General features: G+C 45.4%; 2 long non-coding RNA genes across 2 annotated transcripts; both read left to right on the top strand.

Annotated features, from left to right (window-relative positions):
• Window positions 1–354: 354 nt before the first annotated feature.
• Window positions 355–3,254, top strand: LOC123572253 (uncharacterized). The gene is made up of 2 exons (XR_006696632.2): window positions 355–405; window positions 2,640–3,254. It is a non-coding gene; the product is annotated as an uncharacterized lncRNA (long non-coding RNA).
• Window positions 3,255–6,095: 2,841 nt separating this feature from the next.
• Window positions 6,096–12,034, top strand: LOC135969890 (uncharacterized). Its single transcript, XR_010585246.1, has 3 exons — window positions 6,096–6,738; window positions 7,164–7,396; window positions 11,566–12,034. It is a non-coding gene; the product is annotated as an uncharacterized lncRNA (long non-coding RNA).
• Window positions 12,035–18,832: the final 6,798 nt, after the last annotated feature.

Genomic DNA, 18,832 nt, shown 5'->3' with positions numbered 1-18,832 from the left:
GATCCCATGTGCCCGATCTTGAGGCCAGTGAGCCTGTGAAAGGGAAGCAAGAGGTGTATGGGATGCCACAAGGCTGTGGCTGGATCAAGGCATCGTTCTAAGAGGATTCCAAACAGTCAGAAAAGTGGGGAGATGAAAAGGGCCTCACAGTGCCGGGCAGGGGGCGCACAAAGGAGCTCTGTTCCTGTGCCCCCAGGGTGCCCCCTCTGCCTGCCTGGCTCTCATGGTTGTCAAAACAGAGGGAACATTCCTCAGCTGACCCAGGACACAAAGGCTTGTCCTGGGCTGAGAGTGAGGCGTGGTGGTTTCATTAGTCCCGGCACAGTCATAAATCCCTCCCCGGAAGCCTGGCCTGCCTGCCTCAACGCCCAGCCTGAGAGCCATGGCCAGCCCCACAAGTCCAAGGTAGGCTCATTTCTCTTCATTTGTAGAAATGACTTTTTGGTTAATGTAACATCAATTGTTCATTGTGGAAAATTTGGAAACTACTGAAATCAAAGAATAGAAAGCAAAATCATATATACTATCTATATCCGCAAATAATTACTGAATACAAACATGATATATGTGTATTTACATACATATTATGTACATATTTATATATATGTCAAATATCTATATATGTTTGAATGGGGCGGGATTAGTGTTTTGTCAATATTTTTATTGTGAAATACAGTATTTAGAATGCATAAATATAAGATGCGCAGGTTAACAAATAATTATCATGTAAATCCCATGAAGCTGTCAGTGACACTAAGGACCCCCTGAGATAGTTTCTTCTGAGTCCCCCACCTTGACTCTAGCAGTAACCGCCATCCTGATTTTGAGGACACATCCTCTTGCGTTTCTTTGTGGTTTACCATCTACATATGTGTCCCTAAAAGTTTAGTTTAGCTTATTTTTGAACTGTGTATGAATAGAACTCTCCCACTTATATGCCTTTGTTTCTGGGGTGTTTTGCTCAGTTTTGTTTGGAAGATGAACTTATCAACGTTGTTGAATGTAGTTCATTCATCCTCGTGACTGTAGAGTATGACTTTCCAGGAATAAGCTACTTTCTGTTTATGAATTTACTGCCGAGGGAACACTTGGGTTCTTTCCAGTGTTGGACTTCTACACAGAATGCTACGTTGGTTCCTGTGGCCTGTGTGCCTGGACTTCTCATGTGCAGGCCTTGGATGAGAAGCATTGTGTCAACAGGTATCCAAAGAAGATAATGCTGAACTGTCTTTCAAATGGCTGCACCATTTATGTTCCAGATGCTCCTCATTCTCCCCAGCATTGTCAGATATCTGGAAGGTTTCTGAGAGTTTCTCATTTGGTGCATGCAGAAAATAACTGACATATAGTAGACATTTAGTATTGTTTGTAGAGGGGCAGGGGGCGACGGCTCACTCCTGCAATCCCAGCACTTTGGGAGGCCGATGTGGGTGGATCATTTGAGGTCGGGAATTTGAGACCAGCCAGGACAACATGGCAAAACCCCGTCTCTACTAAAAATACAAAAAATAAAATAAAATAAAATTAGCTACTGTGGTGGCACATACCTGTAATCCCAGCTACTTGGGAGACTGAGGCAGGAGAATCACTTGAACTAGGGAGGTGGAGGTTGCAGTGAGCTGAGATCCATCACTGCACTCTAGCCTGGATGACAGAGCGAGACTCTGTCTCAAAAAAAAAAGTGTCTAGCAGCTCTATTTATTATGAGTGTAATTAGTTATATAATTACGTATATCTCATTAAATATGTATTATATAGTATAGCTATACATTAGTAACTTAACAGTATATAATATATATAGTTCCATATAGTTCTATTCGTTATCAATTATATATTAGTTATTTGTCAGTTTATACATGTTACCTCTATAATGAGTTATTTTAGATGGCTAAATTATTTTAGTGAGCATAGACAGACTACTTTGACTCTGCATCTTGTTTTTCATTTGTAAAATAACGATAATAATCCTTGGGCTGGGCGTGGTGGCTCATGCCCATAGTCCCAGCATTTTGGGAGGCCGAGATGGGTGGATCACCTGAGGTTGGGAGTTTGAGACCAGCCTGGCTAACGTGGTGAAACTCCTCTCTACTAAAAATACAAAAATTAGCCGGGCGTGGTGGTGCATGCCTGTAAACCCAGCTACTCGGGAGGCTGAGGCAGGAGAATCACTTGAATCCAGGTGGCAGAAGTTGCAGTGAGCTGAGATCATGCCACTGCACTGCAGCCTGGGAGACAGAGTGAAACTCTGCCTTAAAATAATAATAATAATAATAATAATAATAATAATAATAATCCCTTCCTTATAGAGTTGTTATAAGAATTAAATAAGCAATCAGACAGATTTCTGGTACAAAATAAACATTTTAACAAATGTTCATTTCCTTCTATTAAATGATAACTGTAGAAGACTGCTGAAAGAGCTGCTTGTCAGAGTTGTCTGATTAAATGTTAGCTAAGGGCATTCACCTTGCTATTCATGTGCTTCAAACTACTCTAATCTAGAGGATTGTGTAATCTATTTAAAATCTTATTTTCATTTAAGAAAACCGTCAACTTCTCTCTCTGTTACTTTACCTTAAAAGACATTTTTAAAATGTGTGCTACCAAATAACTCATGAGTCATCCATCATTTCTTACAGTGACCCATTTGGAGAGAGCGACTTTTAAAACGTGTGAATGCTCCGGGATTGCGATACCGCGGAATTCAGGATGGTCAGGACTGCAGCCCCCCGTTGTGAGGTTTCCCGAGCAGATCTGGGCCTGTGGGCCAGATGGACACAGCTGGCCTTTGCTTTCTATGTACCACCAGAAAACGCTTGATAATTCACTGGCTTTCTTTGAATCCAATTTAGATTATACAGAGCTGTTAAGTGTGGAATTTCTTTCTTTCTTTTTTTTTTTTTTTTTGAGACAGAGTCTTGCTCTGTCACCCAGGGGGGAGTGCAGCCGTGCGATCTCAGCTCACTGCAAGCTCCGCCTCCCAGGTTCCCACCATTCTCCTGCCTCAACACAGGCAGCCACTGTGCCTGGCCAAGTGTGGAATATTTTTAAGACAAATGATATGATTTTTTTAACCTGTGTCTTTGATGTGTACTTTTTGACCATTAAATATGACGTTTTTTGATCTTATATTTAAAAAGATGCACTGGCTTATGTTAGACACAAGCAGAAAATTTAACTTTTCCAAGAGCAACATATAATTTTTAGTCATGGTTTGTTCATATTAAACATATGGTTACTGTATTACTAAAAAATGCCAAAGTAATTTATGACTTTTAGAAACTCCACAATGCTGGTTCTTATTTAAAAAAAAAAAAAATCAGGGTGAAGGTTACTGGAAGGAGTGCTATTTTGCAGTTATTTCTCTTTGGATATTTTTAACATTTCATTACAGGAAGCTCATAAGTAGAAGTAGACAAGGAACATTTTGTCCTTGAGTCTAAAAATATGATTTTCCCCTTTCTTTCAAATTTTGAAGACTTTAACATCTCATAGTTTCTTTTTAAATGAAATCATTTAAACATAAAGTCATTGGAATATTTTTAATGAGCCATTTAAAAGAACTAATGAATTAAAATAAGTTTCTGCTTCTCAGCTTAACTGATTTTTCCCTGACTGTAGAATTATTATTTGGAAAGTGGAAAGACTGGTCGGGCACGGTGGCTCACGCCTGTAATCCCAGCACTTTGGGAGGCTGAGGCAGGTGGATCACAAGGTCAAGAGACCAAGACTATCCTGGCTAACACAGTGAAACCCATCTCTACTAAAAAATACAAAAAATTAGCCGGGCATGGTGGCGGGCGCCTGTAGTCCCAGCTACTCGGGAGGCTGAGGCAGGAGAATGGTGTGAACCTGGGAGGTGGAGCTTGCAGTGAGCCGAGATCGTGCCACTGCACTCCAGCCTGGGAGACAGAACGAGACTATATCTAAAAAAAAGAAAAGAAAAGAAAGTGGAAAGATTAATTTTGGCAGAAGGGAGAGATAGAAGTTGGGAGAAGCTACGTCTGAGGTGATAAAGTTCGGGAAGATGTGACTGGGAAGAGACAGTCCAGTGGAAGGCCCAAAAGCCCGATTCTCTGAGGCACGTACCAAATCTCTTCCACTGGCTAGATCTGGAAACCCACTGGGTATCTGTCCTTGGAAGGACACACTACCAACTTCTTAGTCCTCATTTGAGGTGTTGGGAATGTCTTTACCTCTTCTGACACTGTAGTCTTTGTGACATTGGGGACCTCAGCCTTACCTGGGACGTCGCCTGCTTGTCTGATAGCTCTTCTTTGGGCTTTTACTCCAGGACCGTTGGTCCTGGGCTGATTCCCCCTCCTACCTCCCAGCTATTCTCATTCTTCATGTAGGCCCAGGATGGCCCCAGCTCTCAAGGTGGCCACCATCCCCTATGAACCATGAATGCACTGCAGTTTGTTTGTTTCCAGCCCAGTCTCTTTCCGTGACCTTAGGCTCCTATGCTGAGCATCTCCATGTTTCACCATTACTTCACTGGATGAACTACTCTACCCTTGCACGGTAACTCCACATCCATGCATTCACTCTGTGTCAACTGCGGGATACACACTTCACCCAGTCACCTAGACTAGAGTACTTAGTTATCTTTGTCTATTTGGACTCCATTGTAGACTCATTCAATTAGTCACTACTTTCTGTTCTGTTGACCTGATTTCTTGAATTCCACTCAAATCCTTCCAGCTTTCTTTATCAGCCCTAGGCTTTAGTTCAGACTGTTCTCACTACCACTTACTTCATCTTTAAAACTAGCTGCTTAACTGGTTTCTCTCCCTATAGAGTTCTCCTTCTCTCCCCAGTTAATAGTTGCAATACAACCAGAGATCCTTCTACAACAATTATTTATTTATTTTCTGACATGGAGTCTCACTCTGTCACCCAGGCTGGAGTGCAGTGGCGCAATCTCAGCTCACTACAACCTCCACCTTCCAGGTTCAAGCAATTTTCCTGCCTCAGCCTCCTGAGGAGCTGGGATTACAGGCGGCTGCCACCATGCCTGGCATGGTGTATATTTAGTAGAGATGAGGTTTTGCCATGTTGGCCAGGCTGGTCTCAAAGTCCTGGTCTCAGGTGATCTGCCCACCTCGGCCTCCCAAAATCCTGGGATTATGGGTGTGAGCCATCGCACCAGGCCTAGCATTCTGATCTTATCTTTTCTTTAATTAAAATGGTTTGATGGGTCGGGGATGGTGGCTCACACCTGTAATTCCAGCACTTTAGGAGGCTGAGGCGGGCAGATCACCTGAGTTCAGGAGTTCGAGACCAGCCTGGCCAACATGGCAAAATCTTGTTTCTACTAAAAATACAAAAATGACCTACTGGGGAGGTTGAGGCAGGAGAATCACTTGAACCCGGGAGGTTGCGGTGAGCTGAGATCACGCCACTGCACTCCAGCCTGTGCAACAGAGTGAAACTCTGTCTCAATAAATAAATAAAATGGTTCGGTGGCTCTCTAACTCATCTAGGAAAGGTTCAAACTTCTTAACGTGATGAATAAAGAAAGCCCTTTGCACAGACTTCAACCTTTCCTGTCTGAGTCTGAGCTGGCCTCTGGTGCTGAATGTGAGCGCCCCGGGTTAGTGAGGATGTTGCCTCTCCCTCCATGGGCTCTCTAAGATTTATCCCACATGTCAGACTTCAGATAGCCGAGTCTCTCACTAAGGACAACCACTGAGTTGAATTCACTGGCGCATCCTCTGCACATATGGAGTTTTGTGCTAAGAAGTTTAACAATATTTCATAAAAATCATGATGGAATTTATTGTCTACCATAAGGAGCCATGCAATAAATTCCTGTGTATGTTCCACTTCAGGAAATATTTAGTCTCTGCAGTTGGAGGCATCTGTTTTCTGTTGTCAAAAATTTAAATCAGTGTAACCTGAGGTCTCCTTTACCGTTAAATGCCAAAAAACTTAGAACCAGATACATTAGTCAAGAATAGTAAACTGCTTGGCTCTGCTGTCTGAGACTAGGAACCCCTTTTGTTTACTTTAAATAGATTCTTTTCTTTAACCCCTAAAAAACGCTTCTCCCTGCTTGTTCTCCAACAACCTATAAGACTTTCAGATGTATGTGGGGTACTCAGAATGCTGTCAATGTTCAACATAATGGGTTTTCTCAGTTTGATGATTAACTTCTAGCTTTTACCCATGCATTTTTACAAAGTTGCAATTTTCACATAAAATGAGAAGGACCAATAAATCTTGGCCATCCTGCCTTTTCTCCAGAGCTTCTCTATTGCTTTCACTTCTCTCACATAACTCAGACCCTCATGTTCTCTGACAAGGAATTTTTTTTTTTTTTTTTTGAGACGGAGAATCTTGCTCTGTCATCCAGGCTGGAGTACAGTGTAACGATTTGCACTGCAGCCTCACTGCAACCTCCTCCTCCTGGGTTCAAGCAATTCTCCTGCCTCAGAGTCCTAAGTAGCTGGGATTACAGGTGCCCACCACCAAGTGCAGCTAATTTGTTTTTGTATTTTTAGTAGAGACGTAGTTTCACCATATTGGCTAGGCTGGTCTCAAACTCCTGACCTAAGGTGATCTGCCTGCCTCAGCCTCCCAAAGTGCTGGAATTACAGGCGTGAGCTACTGTGCAGGCCCGGTCTTGAGCAGAATCATTTCAATCTTCCTTTTTGGACCATTTGCATCCAGATTGTCTTCTGCGAATCCATCTTCAAAAATGACCACCAGAGCAATGTTCTTAATATTAATGAGGTGGGTCAGATATCGGACGAGGTGAGGTTTTAAAATTTATGTCTATATGCATATGTATATATGTTACTTAGGGAAGAGAACTGTTATGTTAAGTCTGGAATTTGCTTGGTGAAGGAGATGATAGTATTCAAAGATTTAAAAGTATTAAAATTCTGTTAGGTTGGCGCAAAAGTAATTGCATTTTTGCCATTAAAAGTTATACAAAACCACAATTACTTTTGCACCAACCTAATAGAAACCTCCTGCAAGAGAGAAGTTGGAGATTCTGATCCCTTCTCCCTGAGATTCTAAGTATAATAGGACATTAAATAAGACCTTTTCTGTTGCCTTGACATCCAGAAATGCCCAAAGGCTCAAAGCTGTAGGTAAAAGACTCTGTATTGTGAAACCTGTTTGGAGACTCTTAACTCTTAACCCTCCTCCAGGATACATAAGGAATGCAGAAGATATTGGTGGAGACCTTTTTTGGAGAGAATGTTCGTGTACTGTGCATTCTAGCTCCCTCTGTAGGGAAGTGATCAGGTACTTCTCCACAATCTCAAGCTGCCAGTTGAGTAAGCAGTGGTTTTGGAGAGTCACTGGGAGAGCTGCACATGCCACCCAGGCATTCAGAGCCATCAAGATCCCATACCTGATTTCCACCAGAAAACATCTAAAGGTGAGAAGCTGGCTGGTGCTCTGAAGATTGGGTCATGGCAGAAGGATGCCACATTCCCACTGATGGAGGGGTGAAGATGTGAGTTTCTGTGGTCAGCTATGGAGTCAGGTTATGTGTTAGTCCGTTTGCCTTGCTATAAAGGAATACCTGAGGCCGAGTAATTCATAAAGAAAAGAGGTTTATTTTGGCTCATGGTTCTGCAGACTGTACAGGAAGCATGGTGCTGGCATCTGCTTTTGGGGAGGGCCTCAGGAAGCTCAAAGTCGTGGTGGAAAGTGAGGGGAGCCAGTGCGTTATGTGGTGACACAGGGAGGAAGAGGGATGCCAGGCTCTTTTTTTTTTTTTTTTTTTGAGATGGAGTCTAGCTCTGTCTCCCAGGCTGGAGTGCAGTGGTGTGATCTCGGCTCTTTGCAACCTCTGCCTCCCGGGTTCAAGCAATTCTCCTGCCTCAGCCTCTGGAGTAGCTGGGACTACACGCACGCCACCACACCTGGCTAATTTTTGTATTTTTAGTAGAGACAGGGTTTCACCATATTGGTCAGGCTGGTCTTGAACTCCTGACCTCATGATCCACCCCCCTCGACCTCCTAAAGTGCTGGGATTACAGGTGTGAGCCACGGCGCCCGGCCACCAAGTTCATTTAAATTATCAGCTCTCATGTGAACTCACAGAGCAAGAACTCATTTATTACCAAGGGGAGGGCACCAAGCCATTCATGAGGGATCTGCCCCCATGACTGAAACACCTCCCACCAGGCGCCACATTCAACATTGGGGATCACATTTCAACATGAAATTTGAAGGGAAAAACATCCAAACCATATCAGGTTGCATCACTTCACAGTGACCTGGCTGAAGAGAATGGACATTTACCAGCTTTACTCCTTCCAGATGCCAGGGAAGTTGCACTTCTCCCAAACCATTTGAGGTTGGATGTTGCTGCACGAGTTGCTTTGGCCATTAAAAGGTAGCAGAAACAATGTGGGTCACTTCCATTTTTAAGGGCCAGTGAATGATTTGCCTCTTTCTCTCTGGCATATGTGTTGAATGATCACCTCCTGAGTGCCAGGGAAAGGAGATCAGGCAGTCCATGAACAGGTGCACGGATATATGGCAGGGTCTTAGATTAATCACTCAAATCACCATAGACCGCAGGTATCAAGCCAACATTCAGAGGTGAATATTTTTAGGTGGAGTTTCCTGTCAGTCCAAAATGCCTTTACGATGTCTCTTTGATGGATCTGACTCAGGACGATGGACTGAACACCCACATCCACTACTACCCATCCCGAATTTCTTTAAGGTGGAGGTAAGGATAAGAGGAGAACAGAGAGGGCTGGGTTACTCTCAGCCATGAAACTCCAATACACTTCTGAAAAATGGAAAACGACTGGAAGGGTGTTGCCTGGTGCAGCGTGGTGGAGGAAACAAGCCCAGGATGTGCCCAGGGCAAGCTGGGACCCAGGAGGTGGAGGTGTTGACTTGGCTAGCAGAGCCCTGGAGGAACAGAGGAGTGGGAAGACAGGAGGGCACACAGCTCAAGCAGGGAAGGGATTGAAGAGCTTGTGGGCAGAGGGTTGACCCTGCCCCTTTTTCCACCAAGCATGCATTCCCTAGGCATTGGCAATTCAAAAGATCCTTCTTGAAATAAACTGAACTAATCCTCTGTGCAAAGTCAGAGCAGCTGCTGTTGAGGCTGACACTCTAGAGCAAGCCCTGTTCATTTTAGCTCCTTGACTCCCTTGAATTCAATCACTCTTTGCCCACTCAACCTAAAATGAACCTTGCCAATTGACAAGCACAGCTCACCTACAGAGTGAGTGTCTGGTTCTTAGATACTCACTAAGTGTCTGACTGTCTAGTTCTTAGATACAAACAGTTACTGAGCATCACCAGACCCTTGAGAAAAATCTGCAATATAAATTGTACAGACAAGATGAGCCAAGATAATTCAGAATAGGAAAGAATTACCAACAACTACTGTAAAGTTTAAGTATGGTCCAACCATAACTGCATTCATACAGTAAGGAAAGGATGCTATTGTAAAGTAACAATCAGAGAATAAGAAGGGCTCTTGGAAATTAATTATGTGTCTGATTGTCAAAACAATAAAATTTAATACAAATATTAACAGATAAAGTCAAGGAATATTTGGAATGTAGAAAAAATTCTTAATTAATTAAAAATATGATTAAGAAATACAAAAAACACTAAGGATTAGTCCAGGACTGTATTAGCTGATTGACAGGATTTCTAAAAATAAAAAAGAAAGAGCCATTGCCAATGTGTAATTGTTAAATAGATTGCAAAAAAAAATTTCAATTTTGACAGACACATGAACATTCATTGTCAAGTTGTATGAATGAAGTTTCACTTCCAAAAATAACAAAAAGTAACCACTACCACTACCAAAACCACACCATCACCACCATCACCATCACTACCACCACCACCGTCACCACAACCATCATTACTTGCATCATCACCACAATCACCAATGCCATCACCACTGTTACCACCACCACCATAACTACCACCACTGCCATTACCACAACCATTATTACTTGTATCATCACAATCACCAATGCCATCACCACTGTTACCACCACCACCATCACCATCATCACCATCAGCACCACACCCCTAATACCACCACCATTATTACCACCACCACTATCACTACTGTCACCACCAACACCAACACCACAATCACCACTGCCATCACGACCACAATCACCATCTCCATCATCTAACCACCATTGCCTCCACCATCACCATCACCACTATCACTACCATTGCCACCACCAGCACTACCACTATCACCACTACCACTCCTATCATCACCACCACCACCAAAACCACCACCATCACAATTACTACCTCCATCACCGTCACCACAATGATCATAACTACCATCATCACCACAATCGCCAATATCATCATCACCATTACTACCACCACTATCACCATCACCAATAGTACCACCCCTACAACCCCAACCACAATAACTATCACCACCACCAATGGAACTATAATTACTACCATCACTGCCATCACCATCTCCACCATCATAACCACCATCACCTTCACCATCACCATCATCACTCCACACTACCATCACCACCATCACTGTTGTCACTACTAACATCATCACCACCACCAATACCACCATTATCACCACTGCCACTACCACCACTACCACCACAATTAGTGTCTCCTCCATCATAACCACCTTTGCCTTCACTATCAGCACAACCACCTCCACTATCACCACCACCATTACTACCATTACCATTATCACTACCACCACCATCACCATAATCACTACTACCAACACCACCACTACTATCACCACTAGAATCATCACCATTATCACCATCATCATCAGTACAGCAGCACCACCACCAACACTACCATTATCACCACTGCCACCATCACCACCATCCTGACCACCACCATCATTATCACTATAACCACCGCCTCCATCACCACTGTCACCAGCATGCTTACCACCAGGAACAATAACTATAACATCTATTTATTGAGCGTTTACTACAATCCAGTCACTGTTTCAGGTACTTCCCACATTTTAACTTATTTAGTCAGCATATTAACACTGTAGGGTGAAATTACAGAACACCAGGAATGAAGAAAAGGTGGTATAATCTCCCAGGAACAAAAAAAGTCACTCATAAATATTAAGACTATTACTGGCACCAGATTTTTCATTATCAGTTGTAAATGTTAGAAGGCAAAGAACAAAGCTTTAAAAGTTCTGAGGGGGCCAGTTGTGGTGGCTCACACCTGTAATCCCAGCACTTTGGGAGGCCGAGGTGGGCAGATCACAAGGTCAGGAGTTCAAGACCAGCCTGACCAATATTGTGAAACCCTGTCTCCACTAAAAAAAAAATATGAAAAAAAAATAGCTGGGTGTGGTGGTGCATGCCTGTAATCCCAGCTACTCAGGAGGCTGAGGCAGGAGAATTGCTTGAACCTGGGAGTTGGAGGTTGTGGTGAGCCGAGATTGTGCCACCGCACTCCAGCCTGGGTGACAGAAGGGAAAACAGTTCTGAGGGAATATCTTAACCTTCTATACATTAGAGAAACTATCAAGTATGGTAGCAGAACAAATTCTTTTAGACATTTAAGAACCCACAGATGTTTTTGCAGGAAGTCTCTGAAGATGAATTCCAAAACGGAAGAGGAGGGGACTGGATCCAAGACATCAGAGACTAGACAGGACCAAGAGCTCTTGAAGGACGGTCTCCAGGAACACAGCATAGAAAGTGGACTCCACAACTGGAAGAACTTGAAGACAGGAAAAAGGCACAGAAGGAAAGATTATAATATATACCTCAGAATTGTGCCATGTCTTAATTAGAGCTTTTAAAAGATATAGTCATAGGAAATTAACTGCATAAATCTTAACTGCACAAATCATTCTACAGTGAGAATTCATCATTTTCAAAGAATTTGTCTTTATAAAAGTCAAAATACGACTTTATAAAGTTGTAATCGTTATTTTTCACTGAGTTTTTCTAAGTACTAAATGTTGCATTTATGCATTATGTATATAGGCTCACATTAAATATATCTCATGTATATGTGCAGATTATTAAATATATAAAATCACTCAGAATTTTGAGATTATCCTCACTTTATGCTTTAAGAAACTAAGCCCAACAAAGTCAAGTTGCTTGTCTAAGGACACTGAGTGACTGAGGGCAGAACTGAGATTCAGAGCAGGCCTTTTGCTTTTAGATTCTGTGATCATTCCCCCAGCAGCACACGTACTCCATTCTCCCCACCGAGGTGTGGTCCAGTCAGCTGAGCTGCCTGCCTAGGGGCATCCCAGAAGCTGGGATGAGTGAAAACAGACTAAAAACAGCAATAGAATGCACCCACATAACATCTCCAGCAACAAACTTCTCAGTTTTCGTTTTCAGAGGGGTTTTCTTTTTCTCTTGGAAAAATATAGGAGTGTGGAGATTTTTCACATCTCCAGTCAAAGTGATGAGAGACATGAATTATCGCTTTACCTCAGGTGGTCTTTGACGTGAGGCGTTGGAAGCCGCTATGCTGCTTTGCTGCTTCTCAACACAGACGTCTCCCATCCTTGACATGGAGCAGGAGGGAAAGCCCTTTGCGGGGAGGGAAAAAGGAGCTTCCAAACCCGGACTCAGAATAGAGAGCTGGGTGCAAGTGGGGTGCGCTCATCTGGTGGGGTGTGCTCCTCTGACAGGGGCGGAGAGTTTCCTGGCTCTAGCTCCTACCATGAATGTGACGGCCACTGCAGGGAAGAGCTCAGGGAGCTTATTTTAAGATTCAAAATTGTAGGCCTGGAACGGTGGCTCATGCCAGTAATCCCAGCACTTTGGGAGGTTGAGGTGGGTGGATCACCTCAGGTCAGGAGTTCGAGACCAGCCTGATCAACATGGTAAAACCCTGTCTCTACTGAAAATACAGAAGTAGCTGGATGTGGTGGTGCTTGCCGGTAATGTCAGCTACTCAGGAAGCTGAAGCGAGAGAATCACTTGACCTGGGAGGCAGAGGTTGTAGTGAGCCGAGATCATGCCATTGCACTCCAGCCTGGGCAACAAAAGCGAAACTCCATCTCAACAACAACAAGAAAATAAATACAATAAATAAAATTCAAAATTGTGGGGAAAATGAAGTCAATGTTTAAAAAAAACTTAGGGTACAAAGTTTTATTTTTAGGAATGGCAACGGTACATGATGGAAGCAGAGGCAGAAAAAAATAAAAAGAACTGTAAAAAGTCACAGAAAAGAGGGAGGGATGGGGAGAGGAGAGAGGAGGATACAGGAGGAGAAGACTTGGAAAAACAGAGTTTTTTTCTTTTTTTTGAGACGGAGTTTCACTCTTGTTGCCCAGGCTGGAGTACAATGGCGAGATCTTGGTTCACTGTAACCTCCACCTCCTGGGTTCAAGTGATTCTCCTGCCTCAGCCTTTGGAGTAGCTGGGACTACAGAGGCCCACCAAGATGCCCTGCTAATTTTTTGTATTTTTAGTAGAGACGGGGTTTCATCATGTTGATGAGGCTGGTCCTGAACTCCTGACCTCAGGCGATCCACCCACTTCGGCCTCCCAAAGTGCTGGGATTATAGGCATGAGCCACTGTGCCTGGCCCCTGTTGTTTCTTTAAAAAATATATATTTTAGTCCATGGATAGATCCGTGATGGAAACACAAAGGAACACATGGTGAGAAGATGAAAAGAGATTTTTAAAAAGAGAACAAAAGGGAGAACAAAGCAAGGTAAACAGAAGAGATCCCATCGCAATGAAGCAGTTGCCCCGTGCAATGCGTGTCCCACTCACACCGGCGTTGCTTGCCTGGATTCTGAGCAGCTCTCTGGCTCTCAGCACTGTTTAAAATATGACAACATCTGACCTCAAGATTTTCCTATAGAATACACTGGCTGACAGAAAGATGTACTGCAGCGGGTCTTAATATTCTTTCTTTGGCACAGGGCTGTGAGACCAGGAAAGTGATACAGATGTAGTCAGACAGAAATATCCATAACCACCATAGCAGAAAATACTCAGATGCAAAAGATGGATGATTTTTAGTAGAAGGGAAACAAGTAAGAAAAGTAGAGAGGGCCGGGCGCGGTGGCTCAAGCCTGTAATCCCAGCACTTTGGGAGGCCGAGACGGGCGGATCACGAGGTCAGGAGATCGAGACCATCCTGGCTAACACAATGAAACCCCGTCTCTACTAAAAAAATACAAAAAAAAAAAAAAAAACTAGCCGGGCGAAGTGGCGGGCGCCTGTAGTCCCAGCTACTCGGGAGGCTGAGGCAGGAAAATGGCGTGAACCCGGGAGGCGGAGCTTGCAGTGAGCTGAGATCCGGCCACTGCACTCCAGCCTGGGCAAGAGAGCCGGACTCTGCCTCAAAAAAAAAAAAAAACCAAAAAAAAAAAAGAAAAGTAGAGAGAAAGCACCTTCAACCAAATAACATTTCATGTATTTGGTTATGTGTTTTTTTGAAATAGAATTTTCTTTAATTATTTCTACTTCAGAGACATTATGTGGCCCTATGGTCTATGAATGTCATCCTGTGGTCTAAGAATATCACGATTTGTTTTGTTTTGTTTTGTTTTGTTTGAGATGGAGTCTCGCTCTGTCACCAGGCTGGAGTGTAGTGGCGAAATCTCGGCGCACAGCAACCTCTGCCCCCCGAGTTGAAGTGATTCTCCTGCCTCAGCCTCCCGAGTATCTGGGACTACAGGTGTGTACCACCACGTCCAGCTAATTTTTGTATTTTTAGTACAGATGGCGTTTCACCATGTTGGCCAGGATGGTCTCCATCTCTTGACTTTGTGATCTGCCCTCCTCGGCCTCCCAAAGTGCTGGGATTATAGGCGTGAGCCACCGCGCTCGGCCCACAATTTTTAATTAATTAATTCATATGAAACAGGGTTGGGGGTGTCTCCCTCTGTTGCCTAGGCTAGAGTGCAGTGGCATGAACACGGCTCCCTGCAGCCTTGACCTCCTGGGCTCAAGTGATCCTCTCGTCTCTGTCTCCTGAGTAGCTGGGACTACAGGCACACATACCTGGCTAATTTTTGAAATTTTCTGTAGAGTCAGGGGTTTCCCTAAGTTTTCCAGGCTGGTCTTGAACTCCTGGACTCAAGCGATCCTCCCTACTCTGCCTCCCAAAGTGCTGGGATTATAGGCGTGAGGCCTTGCACCCGGCCTATCTCAACTTTTAAAAGAATAGACAAAGCTGCTTCCAGTTCTGAAAGAGACCAGGCCTGTGAATTGCAGCCTGGCATGCAGGAGTTCCCTGGCAGCTTCCCTATAGACAGTGGCAGCAGTTAGTGTGGGGACTCTGTGGTGGGGTTACTTCTGCAGCTGTGCCTGACACCTTAGGCAGGCCCATCCATGCTGGTCCTGCCTTGCTGCCCTGGGGCCGTGGGCCAGCATCTGTCCCTGTTCCATAGGAAGCAGAGAGTCACTCAAGAGCTTCCTTGGGGTGATCACCCACAGTCACACAGTGATAATATTGCACCTCCACCTCTATCGCCAACCACCACCTTTCCCTCACCTCAGGCAACCGCATTCATCTCCTAATGCAGCAAACACTGACAGACCATCTTCTAGGGTCAGGCTGGTTCCAGGGCCCAAGTGTCTCCATGGTTGAGTGATGCTTGGGGCCGACTGATCATGCACAGAAAAGCTAAAGGAGATGGAAAGTCCTGTTGGAGGAGGGGCAGAAGGCTAGGGAGGGGCTCAGAGAGGCACATGATTCAGGCCTCCACGGGGGACGGGCAGATAGAGATGGGCTGGAATCAGCCATGTCACCTGCAAAGCTTTGGTGTGAATGGGAGGTGGGGGAGGGGCACAGGCTGGGCTCAGGATCCACCACACAAGTCATTCTGAGGGATCTTCCACTCCACCTGGCCATCTGAGAAAGAGCGGTGGATTAACACCTTACCCAGGAATTGCTCTGTCTGCGCCCAGGGAGAAGCCATCCCTGAGTCTGGCCTGTGAGGCCCTGTTCCTCCTTCCCTCCAGGCAGCCTACAGCCAGAGCCAGAGGCAAGAGGAGCCGACACAGTCACCCACAGAGGCCTGTTTCTCTCTAGACAGAGATTCTGGCACAGCAGAGGACCTGCCCTTCTCATTCCCGCGGGGTCCATGGATTCAAAGAGTCCAGGCCCTCAGTCCCATGGGAAGGTGGCCCCTGGGAGTCCAGCACATGGCTGGGCTGATTACCCCACGACCCTCCAGCTGCAGGTTCTTGATTTCTGCCAAGGCCCGCCGCCCAGCTGTGACAACACACATCTTTCTGCATTGGCGGGAGTCTCCCCATAACAGATGAGCCACGGTGGCTTTTGGTAGAGCTGAGAGACGTTATGGAGGTTGTATTTGGAAAGGACATGTGTTCTCCATGAGGAGGTGGAAGGGATCAGCCAGTGGACCGGCCCTGTTTCTGGGCCCCAGCTCCCCAGGCTGGGTGGGTTTCAGTGCTGTTGGGGTCATCTGCGGTCTCAGACATGTTTCCCATCCCTGAGTGCATAGGAGAGGACCTGCGAGGTTGTAAACAACACTGTTGCTAGGCTCCACCTCGACATTTAAGTCAGAAACGAGGATGGGAGTGAGGCTCATAAGTCCATATTTTTAGAAATCTCCCCAGGGGCTTTTACCTGCAGTTAAGGGGGAGGACCCCCCTCCCACCGTTTGAATCACGCTGTTGGTGAGGGGCCCACACAGGCCCCTGTGGGCTGAGCAGCCTCCCAACCCCTGCAGCGCTAGCAGAGGGGCCAGAGGTCAGAGAACTGGACCTGCCCACCGTCTCCAGGCAAGGTGAAGAAAAACAGACTCCGCTGTCCAAGTAAGCAGTGTTATGTGTCAAAGAGAAAAGTTTGGGACTCCATCCAAAATATGGAATGGATTGGAGATAAATGACTCCTTGAAACCAGAGCTCAGCGGCCACTGCGTGAGCCGAGGAGACTCCAGCAAAGCTGGGCACGGCCCGGCTGAGGCTCCAGAGACATCCCCTCCCCAGTGCGGAGGGCAGATCCTGGGGCGAGGCGTGGGTGGACCCTAAGAACTCCAGGAGGGCCCTGTTCAGACAGAGACAAGCCTGGGACTGTCTGGAACCTGAAGATTTGGGGGTTCTCAATGGTGCAGGCTGGCTTCACCCCTGGAGGACGAGAAGCAGGCAGAGGATCTCAAGGAACGTCCCCTGGGAGTGGGGGAAGGACTTATCCTTGGGTCCCATGCAGTCACATGCTGCAAGGGCCACACAGGGGCACACCTGGACCTTCTCAGCCACTAGAGTTTCTGATTGTCTAGTGTGGGCATCCATGAAAAGGTTAAATTCAATGGGAGAAAATAGTGAATGAGACGGCAGTTAGCACAGGACTTTCTCCTGTGTGAAAACAGGGTTGAAAATTAAGTTCTGAATAAAAAATCTCTCTGAGCATTCAAAATAGATGTCATATGCATCTGTAGACAGTTGCCTGCTGACTGTGACTCTTCGGTGAATGCCATAGGCCTATAAAAGGAGGAAATTTGTTTGCACTTCTTAAAAAAAAAACTTAAATCCCAGCACTTTGGGAGGCCGTGGTGGGAGGATCACCTGAGGTTGAGAATTCGAGACCAGCCTGACCAACATGGAGAAACCCCGTCTCTACTAAAAATATAAAATTAGCTGGGCGTGGTGGTGCATGCCTGTAATCCCAGCTACTCAGGAGGCTGAGGCGGGAGAATTGCTTGAGCCCGGGAGGCAGAGGTTGCAGTGAGCCGAGATCACGCCGTTGCACTCCAGCCTGGGCAAAAAGAGTAAAACTCCTGTCTAGGCACAGTGGCTCACGCCTGTAATCCCAGTACTTTGGGAGGCTGAGGCAGGCAGATCACCTGAGGTCAGGAGTTTGAGACAAGCCTGACCAACATGGAGAAACCCCGTCTCTACTAAAAATACAAAATTAGCCGGGCATGGTGGCGCATGCCTGTAATCCCAGCTACTCGGGAGGCTGAGACAGGAGAATTGCTTGAACCCGAGAGGTGAAGGTTGCTGTGAGCCGAGATGGTGCCTCCAGTCTGGGCAACAAGAGTGAAATTCTGTCTCAAAAAAAAAAAAAAAAAGAAAGAAAGAAAGAAAGAGTGAAAGTCTGTTCCAAAAAAAAAAAAAAAAAAGCTTAAAAATCTGGATGGTGTGATTTTTCAGCTGAAAGAAGGCCAGGAGCAACAGGTGTAGAAGTGAGGAGAAGGAGGATGAAGAAAATCACACTGAGTGTGGAGTCAGGGTTGGGCCCCGCAGGTGAGAGCCCGATGCATTCTCACAGCCCCTTCCGTGATCTAGCCCACAGGCGGACCGCAGGGTGCTGCATAGCGTGGTGGGTATGAATGAGGCTCTTCACAAGGTCTACTGCCCAAGCGGTCCTCTTAGGAAAGTAACTGGTACTGTCTTCCGTGCCTCCATTTCCCCACTGTAAAAAGGGCATGCTCATAACAATCTCCCTGAGGTTTCTGTGAGGATTCCACGTGCAGCAGCAGCTGTGCTCTTGTTAGAGTTCAGCAATGATCATGACTGGCGCAGAGTCAGTGAGGAAGGAGCCTTCGACTCGGTGCACTTGTGTGGGCTTCCATCTAAATGGGTTAAAAAGCCCAACCCCCACCCCCACCCCGACCTGACATTTACAACAGCAGTCCATCAGCTATTCAGGAAGGTGATCTTTCCAAGGGCTCCTAACAGGTAAGATTTTACTGCAATAATCCTAAAAGTTTAAAATCTGCTTGTGTTTTCTTTTTTTTTTAAGTGAGCTATTTGGGGCAGTGAAATACTATCTTTGAGTCACTTTTTCCCATGACAGTCCCATTCACGGGCGCATTCATTTGACACCAACAAGTCAGAAATGAAATAGGAACATCTGTACCTATCACATAGGGATTCCTGTCAATATCAC

Source organism: Macaca fascicularis, chromosome 3 (genome assembly GCF_037993035.2).
Source record: "Macaca fascicularis isolate 582-1 chromosome 3, T2T-MFA8v1.1".
NCBI lineage: Eukaryota > Metazoa > Chordata > Mammalia > Primates > Cercopithecidae > Macaca > Macaca fascicularis.
This window is presented reverse-complemented; position numbering and strand designations above follow the sequence as displayed.